Raw genomic sequence first — 12022 nt, forward strand, 5'->3', positions numbered from 1 at the left:
TAATAAGAGATGAAGGAAACTATATCCTACTTAAAGGGTCTCTCCAACAAGAAGATCTAACAATTGTAAATATCTATGTCCCTAACATGGGAGCAGCCAATTTTATAAGGAAATTAATAACAAAAGTGAAGAAACACATTGACAACAATACAATAATAGTGGGGGACTTTAATACCCCCCTGACTGAAATGGACAGATCATCTAAGCAAAAGATCAACAAGAAAATAAAGACTTTAAAAGACACACTGGACCAAATGGACTTCACAGACATATTCAGAACATTCCATCCCAAAGCAACAGAATACACATTCTTCTCGAGTGCCCATGGAACATTCTCCAGAATTGATCACATCCTAGGTCACAAATCAGGTCTCAACCGGTACCAAAAGATTGGGATCATTCCCTGCATATTTTCAACCACAATGCTTTGAAACTAGAACTCAATCACAAGAGGAAAGTCGGAAAGAACTCAAATACATGGAGGCTAAAGAGCATCCTACTAAAGAATGAATGGGTCAACCGGGAAATTAAAGAAGAATTAAAAAAATCATGGAAACCAATGAAAATGAAAACACAACTGTTCAAAATCTTTGGGATACAGCAAAGGCAGTCCTGAGAGGAAAGTAGATAGCAATACAAGCCTTTCTCAAGAAACAAGAAAGGTCTCAAATACACAACCTAACCCTACACCTAAAGGAGCTGGAGAAAGAACAGCAAATAAAGCCTAAACCCAGCAGGAGAAGAGAAATAATCAAGATCGGAGCAGAAATCAATGAAATAGAAACCAAAAGAACAGTAGAACAGATCAATGAACCTAGGAGCTGGTTCTTTGAAACAATTAAGAAGATTGATAAACCCCTGGCCAGACTTATAAAAAGAAAAGAGAAATGACCCAAATCAACGAAATCATGATTGAAAGAGGAGAGATCACAACCAACACCAAAGAAATACAAACAATTCTAAGAACATATTATGAGCAACTTTATGCCAGCAAATTAGATAACCTGGAAGAAATGGGTGCATTCCTAGAGATGTGTCAACTACCAAAATTGAACCAGGAAGAAATAGAAAACCTGAACAGACTTTAACCACTAAGGAAATTGAAGCAGTCATCAAAAATCTCCCAACAAACAAAAGCCCAGGGCCAGATGGCTTCCCAGGGGAATTCTATCAGACATTTAAAAAAGAATTAATACCTATTCTCCTCAAACTGTTCCAAAAAATAGAAATGGAAGGAAAACTTCCAAACTCATTTTATGAGGTTACCATTACCTTGATCCCAAAACCAGACAAAGACCCCATCAAAAAGGAGAATTCCAGACCAATATCCTTGATGAACAAGGATGCAAAAATTCTTACCAAAATACTAGCCAATAAGATCCAACAGTACATTAAAAGGATTATTCACCATGACCAAGTGGGATTTATTCCTGGGCTGCAAGGTTGGTTCAACATCCGCAAATCAATCAACGTGACACAATACATTAACAAAAGAAAGAACAAGAATCATATGATCCTCTCAATAGATGCAGAAAAAGCATTTGACAAAGTACAACATCCTTTCTTGATCAAAACTCTTCAGAGTATAGGGATAGGGGGTACATACCTCAATATCATAAAAGCCATCTATGAAAAACCTACAGCATTATCATTCTCAATGGGGAAAAGCTGAGAGCTTTTCCCCTCAGGTCAGGAACATGGCAGGGATGTCCACTATCACCACTGCTATTCAACATAGTATTAGAAGTCCTAGCCACAGCAATCCGATAACAAAAAGAAATCAAAGGCATCCAAATCAATAAGAGGAAGTCAAACTCTCACTCTTTGCAGATGATATGATACTGTATGTGGAAAACCCAAAAGACTCTACCCCAGAACTGCTAGAACTCATACAGGAATTCAGTCAAGTAGCAGGATATAAAATCAATGCACAGAAATCAGTGGCATTCCTATACACCAACAACAAGACAGAAGAGAGACAAATCAAGGAGTCAATCCCATTTACAATTGCACCCAAAACCATAAGATACCTAGGAATAAATTTAACCAAAGAGGCAAAGGATCTGTACTCAGAAAACTATAAAATACTCATGAAAGAAATTGAGGAAGACACAAAGAAATGGAAAAATATTCCATGCTCATGGATTTGAAGAACAAACATTGTGAAGATGTCAATGTTACCTAGAGCAATCTACACATTCAGTGGAATCCCCATCAAAATACCATCCACTTTTTTCAAAGAAATGGAACAAATAATCCCAAAATTTGTATGGAACCAGAAGAGACCCCAAATAGCCAGAGGAATCTTGAAAAAGTAAAGCAAAGCTGGCGGCATCACAATTCCAGACTTCCAGCTCTATTACAAAGCTGTCATCATCAAGACAGTCTGGTACTGGCACAAAAACAGACACATAGATCAATGGAACAGAATAGAGAGTCCAGAAATGGACCCTCAACTCTATGGTCAACTCATCTTTGACAAAGCAGGAAAGAATGTCCAATGGAAAAAAGACAATCTCTTCAACAAATGGTGTTGGGAAAATTGGACAGCCACATGCAGAAAAATGAAACTGGACCATTTCCTTACACCACACACAAAAATAGACTCCAAATGGTTGAAAGACCTAAATGTGAGATAGGAGTCCATCAAAATCCTAAAGGAGAACACAGGCAGCAACCTCTTCGACCTCAGCCATAGCAACTTCTTCCTAGAAACATCGCCAAAGGCAAGGGAAGCAAGGGCAAAAATGAACTATTGGGATTTCATCAAGATAAAAAGCTTTTGCACAGCAAAAGAAACAGTCCACAAAACCAAAAGACAACCGACAGAATGGGAGAAAATATTTGCAAATGACATATCAGATAAAGGGCTAGTATCCAAAATTTATAAAGAACTTATCAAACTGAACACCCAAAGAACAAATAATCCAATCAAGAAATGGGCAGAAGGGGCGCCTGGGTGGCTCAGTTGGTTAAGTGACTGCCTTCAGCTCAGGTCATGATCCCAGGGTCCTGGGATCGAGCCCCGCATCAGGCTCCCTGCTCTGCCAGAAGCCTGCTTCTCCCTCTCCCACTCACCCTGCTTGTGTTCCCTCTCACACTGTCTCTCTCTCTCTCTCTCTCTCTCTGTCAATTAAATAAATAAATAAAATCTTTAAAAAAAAAAAAAAAGAAATGGGCAGAAGACATGAACAGACATTTTTCCAAAGAAGACATCCAAATGGCCAACAGACACATGAAAAAGTGGTCAACATCGCTTGGCATCAGGGAAATCCAAATCAAAACCTCAATGATATACCAGCTCACACTAGTCAGAATGGCTAAAATTAACAAGTCAAGAAACGACAGATGTTGGCGGTAATGGAGTAAGGGGAACCCTCCTACACTGTTGGTGAGAATGCAAGCTGGTGCAACCCCTCTGGAAAACAGTATGCAGGTTCCTCAAACATTTGAAAATAGAGTTACCCTACGACCCAGCAATTGCAGAACTGGGTATTTCCCACAAAGATACAAATGTAGGGATCCGAAGGGGTACGTGCACCCCAATGTTTATAGCAGCAATGTCCACAATAGCCAAACTGTGGAAAGAGCCAAGATGTCCATCGACAGATGAATGGATAAAGAAGATGTGGTATATATACACAATGGAATATTATGCAGCCATAAAAAGGAATTAGATCTTGCCATTTGCAACAACCTGGATGGAACTGGAGGGTGTTATGCTGAGTGAAATAAGTCAATCAGAGAAAGACATGTATCATATGACCTCACTGATATGAGGAATTCTTAATCTCAGGAAACTAACTGAGTGTTTCTGGAGTGGTGGGGGGTGGGAGGGATGGGGTGGCTGGGTGATAGACATGGGGGAGGGTATGTGCTATGGTGAGCGCTGTGAATTGTGCAAGACTGTTGAATCACAGATCTGTACTTCTGAAACAAATAATGCAACATATGTTAAGAAAAAAGAAAAAGGAGAAGATAGCAGGAGGGGAAGAATGAAGGGGAGTGAGTTGGAGGGGAGACGAACCATGAGAGTTGATGGACCCTGAAAAACAAACTGCGGGCTCTAGAGGGGAGGAGGGTGAGGGGATGGGTTAGCCTGGTGATGGGTATTAAAGAGGGCACATTCTGCATGGAGCGCTGGGTGTTATGTACAAACAATGAATCATGGAACACTACATCAAAAACTAATGATGTAATGTATGGTGATTAACATAATAAAAATAAATAAATAAAAGTAAAAAAAAAAAAAAAGGTCCAGTGAAGCATCCAAATTCATTGAGCAGAACCATTCATGGGTCCCTTATTAAAGGTGGCCAAAAGATGCTCTCTGTATTCTCCACACTGCTAGAAAGTCTTAGTATTTTTAACGAATTATCTCTATCTATCTCATATATACTGACATCTACCTCTATATATAGAGGGAACTCTCTATCTCTATATAGAGAGAAATTCTGTATATAACATTATACAGAAGTACATATAAATAACATATATAAATAACTAGCCAATATATTAATCATGGTCATCTCTGGGCAATAAAAATGGAAATTTGGCATATGAAAAAAAAATTTGCACGTAACAAGAAAAAATGGGAATTTGTAGCCAAGGATCAGAGTGGGGGCAGTCTGTGGATGAAAAATTACCAACAGGAAACATCACGGGTATGGAGGATTCCGACTAAACCAACTTGACAGGATTCTTGAAGGCAGGCCAGAGTGATAAGATATTTAATGTGGGGGATGAGGAATTTGATCAGATGTGTAGGGTTGATCAGATACCCAGGGTGAGGGATTTTCATGAAATGACTCAACAGGATTCTTGCTAAAACTGGGCCAAAGGGCCAAGGACAGAGCCCAATGTCAGGGCCTGGTAGAGAGAGGGCTAAGAGGAGCTGCAGCATGTTTGGTTAAGGAGAGAGTCACCGTCAGGGTGGGAAGAGGAGGGTTTTCTATAATAAACAGTGAAGTCATTGGCAACTTTTTATCTTTCTGAGAAATCTTAAGTAGTCATGTTAGTTTGGAAAAGATTTTGGAATAATAAAAGCATGTTAGTGAATGTAGCTGAAAGGTATATAATGTGATTAGTCATATAATAAGTTGTGTGGTAATAGATGATTTCCATCTTCAAAACTTCTGTAAATGAAAGAGGACTTCAACTACCTCCATTTTTACCTCAGTCTGTACTTTCTGATTTGAGTTCTTCTTTCCAGCTATCTTTTAACTCAGGCAAAAGATCCAGAGGGCAAAATATCCTGTGATGAGAACAGAAACTATCCCCTCTTGCAATAGAGACTGCCCTGATGCTAGCAAGACCCTGAGTGATTGACCCCAAGAAAATTATCCACTTGGCCTTTACTGCTGACCTGCATGTACCCACTGACCTTCATTCCACATTTTCCTTATATAAACCTAGAAGTATTTTTAGCCCTTTGGAGACAGTCTTCAGAGAGTTCACTATCTTCCTGGTGTTGGCTTCACTGAAATCAATCCCTTTGTGGTTTCACCATGGTTTGTCTCTCTGCCTGTAGATTTTGTCAGCCCTGAGGGGCTCAGCCTTGTCTTTTTGGGGACTCTGGAGCCAGGTGTTCTTGCACCCTTGGGCCCCAGTTGCATAAATGCCATTTGCCAATCCAAATCAAGGGGAGTTTGTCAGTGGGAGATGGTTGTCAGTGGGAGTCGAGAAGGTCCCTTTAATCCCATCTTGTATCCTACAGTTGAATGTTGAATTAAGTATCTCAAACTCATTTTTAAAAAAATTTTGTTTTGAAATACTACAAAAATGGTATAGCCCCTCACTTTAGAATGAAGATGCATTTTGCAGCAGTTCTGTTTTCAGGTTCAGGACCCAGGCCAAAACAGACAAAAGTCTAGCAGCAATATCCTTTGATAAAAACATGACTGATAATTCCATGAGAACGTGACTGGGGTGCTCGTCCCCTGCAACCTCTTTCTTGTCAAATTATCAGGCAGCTATTAATATGATTTAACTAATCCAATTAGAAAAGATACTTTCTAACTTGTTGATCTTTACATTTTATTGCTCTTAATTTTGAGGATTCCTGGCCCAGTTTTTAAAATCATTTGTAAGCTTATCTTCACATTTAAAATTGCTATGTGTACAGTTATAGAATTTTGCATTAAATTTGCTACCTTATTTCACAATTACAGCAAATATCTATTTTGACTTTACGATATTAATTAAATTTAGCGTGTCTTATAATATGTGACAAAATTTAAGACATGCATCAGTTCATTGCCTTACATAATGATCTTTGGCATAGGCAAGCAAGGAAGATCAGTTTACTGCAGTGTACAGGGCAGAAGCTGAGATATCGGGGGGGAAAGTGCCATATCTATGGTCAGTGAAGTATTAAATAATGACATATTGGGAACAGGTATCGGATTATGAGGTTATCCACCTAGTATTCTTTGATTTATTTATTTACCTATAACTCAGTCCTATAATTTTTAAAATAACATGTCTGATAAAACACTGTTCATAAGTGAAGTTTTATAAAGATGTGAGTTCATCAAGAGAAACTTGCCCATGTAGATGGTAAAATTTAAACTGTACTGACTCTAAAGAAAGTGGGCAGATTTCCAGGTTTCCCAGCACTCTAAGATTTCAATAAAAACTGCCAATAAAGAAATGAAAGAAGTTGTCTTTTTTTCCTCCCTCCTATGGATGTCAAGCTCATTTTGTAGAACAAAAAGCAGACTGGGATCCTTAATCATTATTATTATTCTAGCACTTAGGTGGATACATGATTAAAATTTTATTTTAATCTGTAGCTCTACTATAGCAAAGCATTTAGATAACTCATTGAGATGCACAACTCTTTCAGGTTGTTCCCAATAACTAGACACAATCATTGTCAATAAAAATGAGGAAGAAGCAAAATTTGGGTTTTGACATGCAAATGAGTACCTTAAGCTCCTCACTCTGCTACAGACTTTGTGTATCTCAGCTGTCACAGCACCAGTTCCTAAAGCAAAGTAGCTGTGTTGTGGCATCTCTTAATATAGGGATGCTAAAGTTAAACAAGGTGTATGATGTGACTATTTGTATGTGACATGCAAAACATTCACACAGGCAATTACTTGAATCTAAAGTATTTAGAAGGACAGGCCCAAGAGCAAAGGAATTATCATGCTAAGTCAGAATCCATGGTCCCCATTGAGTGTAGCAGAAGTAGCCAACAGAATTTTCAAATAAGTTTTAGGAGAATAGGTTTCTCCTTTCTTGGTATTGAAGGTTAGACTCACAGGACATCAGATGCATGGAGGAAAATGATCATCACATTTCCGACTGGATTTCCTGGTGACTCATACTGGTATTTTCTCACATCTTTCGTAGAGGATTTTATTAGACGAGAAACCATTTAATAGACGAGAAAATTGAAATTCAAAGAAGTTAAGAAATTACCCAAGCTTTCAAAGAGACTAAGTGACAGAGAAAGGATTCAAAGTACGTTTGTATTTTTCACCTAGGAATTCCCCAATTTCCTCCTTAAAATCTTCTTTATCAAGAACATTTTTCCTCATCACTTTTTTTTAACTTTAAGCAAGTTCTTATTACACAAAGTTGTCACATAATTTGATATTTCTCTACTTAGTATACAATTATTCATACTCTCCACAGAAAGGCTACTTTTTTACTTTTCATCTGGTAATGGCAAGCACTAAAATCCTGATTTTTAACAGAATAGTAGTAAAAATGCCTCAGTGATTTAAGTTGAAAGCAGTACATTGGTACATGGCCCTTGCACTCAGTTGTCAGGAATGTGCAAATGTCTTTTTATTCAAAAATATAATATAAATTTTCCGTAGGCATGGACAATGACAGTAGTAAACCATTGTATGTTGTCAACTGAAACCAGTAACTGATGGTTACAGTGATTTTCTTAAATATCAGCCAGGCTTTTCTTCAGTCATTTCCTTCAACTGGCTTCTCTGAAGTTATTGTTGAGGAGCACTGCCTTGAGCTTCCTCTCACAGTTCATTAATAATGGTAAAGGGCTGGGGCTCCTGGGTGGTTCAGTTGATTAAGCGGCTGCCTTCTGCTTACGTCATGATCCCAGGGTCCTGGGATTGAGCCCAGTGAGGCTCCCTGCTCAATGGGGAGCCAGCTTCTCCCTCTCTTCCCCACTCCTGCTCTATCTCTATATCTCTGTCTCTCTGTCTCTCTCTCTCAAATATATAAATAAAATCTTTAAAAAAAATAATGGGGGGTGGGGGGATGGGTTAGCCCAGTGATGGGTATTAAAGAGGGCACGTACTGCATGGAGCACGGGTGTTATACGCAAACAATGAATCATGCAACACTACATCAAAAACTAATGATGTAGTGTATGGTGATTAACATAACATAATAAAATTTTTAAAAAAAGTAAGGGAGTGTTACACCCAAGAAAGAGACAGTAGCCTTGGAGAAGAGGACAGGGGAAAGGGGATGTAGACATTGAGAGTGTTCTGGTGGTGAAGTCACAGGTGGTTATTATACTTTTATGTTTCACAATTAACATATAGGCTACTTAAAATAGTATGTGTATATTTAAATATATAAAGGAGGTTGAAAAATAATAAACTTGAAGGACAGTTCATCTGTAACAAATTATTATTAATACATTCACAGGCAAGTAATTGTATTCTAAATTAATAATGGCTTTTATAAATCAATAAGACAAAATGTGTAACAGTGGAAGGTTATATAATAATTTTAGATAAATTTTATAGAAGTAAACATTAGTGTTTATGCAGATTAAAATAAGGAGATACCATTTCAAACCCATCAGAGTTGCAAATATTTAAAAGGCTGATAAAATATCAAGCCTTGGTGAGTATTTGGGATGATAGGGATTATCTTACCCTGATGGCAGAGCAATAAACTGGTATAGTCATCTTAGAAATTTACCAAAATCAAAGTAAAAATGTCCAGATTTTATGACAGTAAACATATTAGCAATCCTAGATCTGAATGTGTATCTTACAGAAACTTGTGTAAAGGATGTTTATTTCTACAATACCAAGCATAAATAATTGTGGAATATTCATGTAATGGGATGTTATATATATGTTGAAATAAACTAAATTTATGTATTAATAAAGATAGATCTCAAAAGTAATATTAAGAGTAAGTTACAGAAATAAATAAACAACATAAAACATTTATACAAAGATGTAACAAGAACACTGACATGATATTATATATTTTATGGATCTATTCATATTAAATGTATACAAACCAAGAAAGATTTTGTCTATCATGTTTTGGTCATTATATATCTGAGGGAAATAGAGCAAAATTTTAATATTTCTTAAGTGTGGGATGTGGTTCATGCCTCTTTGTTAAATTTCTTAATTTTCTGTGCTTCTAAAAATGTTAAATATATATTTAAGAAACTTTAAAAAAAATAATGGTAAAGCACTATTCTAGGAATCAGAACATGCCACCTCCATACAACCTCCCATTCCACCCATTCCTGGGTCTTTCTCTTCTTTAGGAATTTCAGTGACTACAACTTCTGCTGTAGTTAACAGAGAGGCCATTCCAGTAGCATTCAAGAAAGCAGTTCTTACAATCTTAGTTGGATCCATGATTCCTTTTTCGACCATAGTCACAAAATCTCCAAGCACAGTGTCATAACCAACTTCTGAGGAACTCTGCATAAATTTCTCAACTATCAATGATCCTAACAGTGGTTACTGGAAGAATTTTGAGTGTTCTCTGAATAATTCTATACCAATTTTTTGATCTTCATTAGCTGGAGTTATTGAATCTAAGGCGGGAATGCATCAAAGCAGGGCACAACCCCCTCCCAAAGCAATGCCTTCTTCAACAGCAGCTGGTGGAGCACTGAGGGCATCTGTAACTCTTTCATTCACTTCAACATCACTTGTCCCACCAACCTTCAGCACAGCCACTCCATCTGAGTTTTGCCAGACGTTCATTCAGTTTTTCCTTTTCATATTTTCTAGTTGTGATATATAACTGCTCAATGATTTCTTTGAATACATTTTTCAATTTGAGACTTCTCAATTTTTCCTTTTAAGAGCATGGCATCATCATTGGTCACAATGACCTCTCCAACTTTTTCTAAGTTGTGAGGTCAGTTCTTCTCCAAACACTGCACCACCAGTAGCAATAGCCATGTCTTTAAGCTGATTCTTTCTATTGTCACCAAGGCCTGGAGCCTGGACTGCGACAACCTGAAGACCAACTTTTAGCCTACTCAAAGTGAGTGTACTCAGAGCTTCTCTATTAACATTTTCAGCAGTTATGACCAAGGGCTTACAGTGAGCATTGGTAATTTTAAGAGCAGGAATGATGGAACAAACACTAGAAATTTTCTTTTCACTCAGTAGAACATAGGCATCTTGGAGTTCACATTGCTGACCTTTTGATGTATTAATAAAGTATGGAGAAATTGATCAAATTTCATGTCTTCAATAATTTCTAATTCATCATTTAGTATTTTTCCCACCCTTTACTGTGATGACACCCTTTCTTCCAAACTTTGTCATTGCATCAGAAATAATGTTGCCAATTTCTTCGTCTCCATTTACAGAAATCATAGCACCCTGAACAATTTCTTCAGGGGTTGTTACTGAAGGCTGCTTCTTAAGTTCAGCAATTGCAGGATCAACAGGTAATATCACACCTCTCCTGACTTCCACAGGATGAACACCTTTGCTAATCTTCTCGAAGCTTTCTTTGGCAATAGAGCATTCCAGGACAGTAGTGGTAGTGGTGCCATCCCCAGCCTCTTTGAAAGTGTTATTGGCAACATCTTGAACAAGTTTAGCACCAATATTTTTATATTTATCTTTTAAGTCAGTTGCTTTTGCAATAGTCACACTATCTTTTGTTACTTTAGGACTTCCTCAACTCTGGTCAATAATCACTGTTCTTCCCTTTGCTCCATAGTAAGGGCTACAACATTGGTTAAAAGGTCTGTACCTTGAAGCATTAAGACTCAAGCATCTGCACCAGCTTTTATACCTTTGGTATAGGCCCAAGTGGATGAGGAGCCAGTGTTCTTGACACTGGCATAATTTAGTGAAAGACTGTGAGTAATAAAGGCACTTCTGCAGGGCAGTGACAGGGCATGTGGGCAGTGAGACAGGCCATTGGAGGCGAGGAAAGGACTCTTCCCCATCATCTCTATTTGACTGAAACCTAATTTCTCTATGAAATACCTAGATAAACATCTAATATCTCTATATATTTTCCCATAAAACTGTCCCTAACTTCCTACAAATTAGTTAAGACCTTGATCTTGATATGGGCTCCTCTAATGCAATGGTCAAGAAAATTTTCTTGAGATGTTTATGGTGCAACTCACTAACTTTATTTAAGTAGTGCAGAGACAGGACCTGTGGCCAGAAAGAGATGTACTTTTTGTTGTGTGAGGCTGGTTGTTATATGCTTAGTAATGAAAGGGAAGTTGGGGGCGCCTGGGTGGCTCAGTCATTAAGCGTCTCCCTTCGGCTCAGGTCATGATCTCAGGGTCCTGGGATCGAGCCCCGCATTGGGCTCCCTGCTCCGCGGGGGGCCTGCTTCTCTCTCTCCCACTCCCCCTGCTTGTGTTCCCTCTCTTGCTGTGTCTCTTTCTGTCCAATAAATAAAATCTTAAAAAAAAAAGAAAGAAAGGGAAGGGGGCATGCAGGGAGTATCCAATTACAAAAGTTTCTTCGAATTTCTTTGAATTTCTACTTATAAAACTACTTTTGCAAGATGCCTCTGGTGCTTATCATTCAAGTCCATATTAATTATCAGGAAAGTATAGAGGCAGTCATGAGACCCATAAAGAATGTAGCAACCAGCATGTATTTGATTCTTATCAAAACTATGCAGGCTTTAGGTCAGCCTTCCAGGCTAAAATAAACATTTTCCTTCTTCTGTCCCTCATATTCCTAATACTATATTAAACACATTTCATAATGGTTAAGTTTAAGTTTACCCAACTCTCTCACTAGAAAGTATGTTCCTTGATGGCTAGAATAGTCAGTCTCAAGTC

At 37.9% G+C, this 12022-nt stretch overlaps 1 pseudogene; it reads right to left on the minus strand.

Moving 5' to 3' along the window:
- Positions 1 to 9441: 9441 nt before the first annotated feature.
- On the minus strand, positions 9442 to 11112 carry LOC113913711 (annotated as a pseudogene).
- Positions 11113 to 12022: the final 910 nt, after the last annotated feature.

The sequence above is a fragment of the Zalophus californianus genome, chromosome 11 (genome assembly GCF_009762305.2).
Source record: "Zalophus californianus isolate mZalCal1 chromosome 11, mZalCal1.pri.v2, whole genome shotgun sequence".
NCBI classification, from domain to species: Eukaryota; Metazoa; Chordata; class Mammalia; order Carnivora; family Otariidae; genus Zalophus; species Zalophus californianus.